Here is a 4408-nt window from a genome sequence, read left to right as displayed (position 1 = left end):
TTCAATGAATTTAGCCAGAATGAGCAGCCTCCTTCATGATTGGCTGTGAGGATACTTTAGCAAAGATATGTCCCTGGATGCTTGTCTCTGTGATTGATATTTCACTATTAGAGATTTATCCAGTTAATATTTTTAAGTGCCCTGGATATTCCAGCCTCTATGCTAGGTAGTGGGGTATAAAGTTCAATAAATATACTCGCTGTTTTCAAGGATCCTAGAGTTTAGAGGGGGAGTACCACAAGAAACTGATAACTGCAATTCAAAATGGTAAATACCAGGGTAGGACTGTGCACAGCATGTTAGGGGAAGCAAATAGACTGGGGAATGAGGGGAGGGGTTTGAGACAAGGCTGTCAGGAAAATTAGCAGAGTGAGTAATGTCACAGCTGAGCTCTGAGGACTGAGATGGAGTTGGTCAGGTAAAGGACAGGAATGGCTTATACAGTTGTTCAGAGATGAAAGAATGCATGACCCCCCTCTTTTTAGTATATCTTGTCTGGGAAAAGATGCACCCTACCCTCCCAGACTCCCGTGTTTGGGGCTTGTGTTGTCCAGTACTGAATAACAACCATGACCTTGCTACTCGCCACTCCAAAAGGAAAGTAACCAAGACAGTTTTGTGAACTCTAACTGTGCTTCTTACTGAACATTCTGCATCTTTGAGTGTGATGAAACACTCATTTTGCCCCTTGATGACCCTGGTGGCTATCTTCTACCTCTGTTGGCAGGGCGCTTACTCCTCAGAAGGAGACAAAGTCACTAGATATGCTGGCCCTCCCCCAGTTTAGAAGCTCCTTGTCAGGTAGTCCCTAGGTGTTCCCTGTCCTTTTCCCCTATCTCTCTCTCTCTATATAGAGATATATAAATACTCTATATCCACCAAGCAAAAACTGCCCCTGCGTCCCTCCCCCCATCCTCTGGTAACAATCTGCTTTCTGTTTCTGTGAATTAGCTATTTCTAGATATCTTATATAAGTGACATCATACAATATTTGTTCATGTGTGACTTGTTTATTTTACTGACCATAATGTTTTTAAGGCTCATCCATATCGCAGCATGCCTCAGAATTTCATTCTTTCCTATGGCTGCATAATATTCCATTGTGTGCATGTACCACATTTTGTTTATCCATTCATTTGTTCATAGACACTTTGGTTGTTTTCACCTTTTGGCTACTGTGAACAATGCTGTTATGAACATTGGTGTACAAGTATTTGTTTCACCCTGCTTTTAGAGGTAAAATTGCCAGGTCATTTGGTAATTCTTTAACTTCTTGAGAAACCACCACATTGCTTTCCACAGTGGCTGTATCATTTTACATTCCCACAATGCACTGGAATTCCAATATCTCTGCAACATGTCTAGTCTTGTTATTTCCAGTTTTAAAAATAGTAGCCACTCTTGCTGGTGGGAAGTGATATCTCATTGCCATTTTGATTTTCATTTCTGATGGCTAATGATGTTGAACATCTTTTTATATGTTCATTGGCTGTTTGGAAAAATGTCTGTTCAAGTCCTTTGTCCATTTTTAAAAAAAATTCAAACATTCATTCATTTATTTGACATAAATTTATCAAGCATATATGTGGGAAGAATCACCATGCCAAATGCTGGAGATGTATTATAGAATCATATTTTCACAAGATTTTCCCAATGGATGTCCATGGGAGAGACAGGAAAAACATTTGTTATTCCCATTTTACAGATGAAGAAATGAAGATCCAGGGAAATTATCTGACCTGCCTAAGGACATACATAGAGCTAACAATAAAAACATGTTTTGTTTCCCTCATTTCATCTCACGTCTTAACCATTTATTCCCTTAATGTACATAATTTAGTAGCACTGGATAGCTTTGCTCATCAGAGAAGAGTAAAACATGAACTAAGATGCTAAAATCCAGGAGGAATGAATTTTCCATTACAGTTGGAGATTTTTAAAAAAATACATTTTTATTGAGAAATCTTTACATACGTACAGTCCATACATGGTACACAATCAGTGGCTCACAGTATCATCACACAGCTGTGTATTCATCACCATGATCATTTTTAGAACATTTGCATCCCTCCAGAAAAAGACATAAAAAGAAAAAAAACTCATACATTCCATACTCTTTACCCCTCTCTCATCGACTAGTAGTATTTCAATCTACCCTGTTTTTTTACTCTTTATCCCCCACCTATTATTTATTTTTCATCCTTATTGTTTTTACTCATCTGTCCATACATTGGATAACAAGAGCACATTGGATAACAGGAGCACTGAACACAAAGTTTTCTCAACCACATGGTCACATTGTAAAAGCTATATCATTTATACAATCATCTTCAAGAATCAAGGCTATTGGAATACAGCTCAACAGTTTCAAGTAGTTCTCTCTAACACTCCAATACACCATAAACTAAAAAGGGATATCTATATAATGCATAAGAATAACCTCCAGGATAACCTTTCAACTCTGAAATCTCTCAGCCACTGAAACTTTATCTTATGTCCCCCTTCTGGTCAAGAGGGCTTTCTCAATCCCATGATGCCAGGTCCTAGCACATCATAGGAGTCATGTCCCATGTAGTAGGGAGGACAGTGAGTTCACCTGCTGAGTTGGTATAGAGAGAAAGCTTTGCCCATTTTTAAAAAATTAAGTTGTTTGCCTTTTTATTGTTGCATTGTAAAAGTTCTTTATATGTTTTAGGTATTAAGCCCTTATCAGATATATGGTTTCAACTATTTACTCTCATTCTGTAGGTTGTAGTTTCACTTCCTTGATGAGATCCTTTAATGCACTTCCTTTAATGTTTTGCTTTAAAACTTTTTTGTTTTAAAACTTTAACTCTGTTGAAGTGCAATTTATCCGTTGTTTCTTTTGTTCCTTGTGCATTTGGCTTAAAGTCTAAGATTTCATTGCCAAATCCCAGGTCATGAAGATTTTCCCTTGTTATCTTCCAAGAGTTTTATGGTTTAAACTCTTATATTTAGGTCACTGATCCATTTTGAGTTAATTTTTATATGTGGCATGTGGAATGATCCAATTTCATTCTTTATCATGTAGGTATATCCAGTTTTCTGAACACCATTGGTCAAAGAGACTATTCTTTCCCCATTGCATGTACTTTGCAACCTTATAAAAAATCAATTGAAAAAAAACTTGATTGTGATGATAAATGCCCAGCTATATGATAATGTTGTGAACCATTGATTGTACACTTTGGATGATTGCATGATATGTGAATATATAATAATATCAATTAAAATAAATAATTCAAAAAAAAGATCAGAGGAGAAGGTGGAGTAATGAAAAAGAAGATAGGACTTAACCAATGACTATGACTCCCTAATCATTATATTGATATTTCTTTTAGTCTCTGGTACCTTGGAGCAGCCAGAAGGAAAAACCTAAAGTGTAGACCTGTAACCCATACCAAATTCTGAAATCTGTTCTATAACTAATTGCTAGGTGTGCTTTGAAATTTATTGTTTTTTTGTGTATATGTTCTTCACAATTAAAAAAATTAAAAAAATAATTTTAGATATTTTGGCCTATTTCTGGACTTTAAGTTATATTCCATTGGTCTATTTGTCCTGTTCCAATATTAAACTGTTTTAATTACTGTAGCTCTGTAGTATTATTTTGAGATTGAGAAATGTGTGTCCTACAACTTTGTCCTTCTTTTTCAAAATTGTTTTGACTATTCAGGGCCCCTTACAATTGCATATGGATTTGAGGATTGGCTTTTCCATTTCTGTAAAAAAGGCTGCAGGGATTTGGATAGGGATTTCATTGAATCTGTAGATTGCTTTGGATAGCATTGGCATCTTAACAATATTGTCTTCCAATCTAAGCACATGGTGCTTATATGTCTTGCCATTTATTTAGGTCTTGTGTAGTGGGTCAGAGGTGAGAGGAGGCATGTCTCTTTTCAGGAGCTGAAAAAGTGTTCTCTGTTGCTGGAGCACTGAGAGGATGGGAGGCCTTGGTAGAGTGGGGAGTCGAGCAGCAAGTGGGGCTGGAGAGGAGGAAGGGATTTTACAACATGCTGCGGAGATGGACTCTGTTTTGAGAGCAATGAGGAATGTGCTCTGTAATTTTTTAGCAGAGGAGAGACAGGATGGGCTCTGTGTTTTAGGAATATCATGCTGGCTGTAATGTAGAGAAGAGTGGATTGGATGGGGCTATGGTGGCCATCCAGGTGGGAAGATAGATGCCAATGGCCTGAATGAGGGGAGTGGCCATGGGAATGGAAAACTGTTGACATGGTTTAGGGTCCTTTCAATGTGACCTCATGGTATTTTTCTGCCCTCATTTTCCATAATTACCAGCACCCCTCACCCCAAATGCTGTGTTCCAACCTTCTACTCTTCAAATATGTCATTTCTTCAGCAGTCTCAGGCATCTGAGCCTTTTTTC

Source organism: Tamandua tetradactyla, chromosome 6 (assembly GCF_023851605.1).
Source record: "Tamandua tetradactyla isolate mTamTet1 chromosome 6, mTamTet1.pri, whole genome shotgun sequence".
Classification (NCBI taxonomy): Eukaryota; Metazoa; Chordata; class Mammalia; order Pilosa; family Myrmecophagidae; genus Tamandua; species Tamandua tetradactyla.
The sequence above is the reverse complement of the archived record's forward strand: the minus strand, read 5'-3'. Positions refer to the sequence as shown.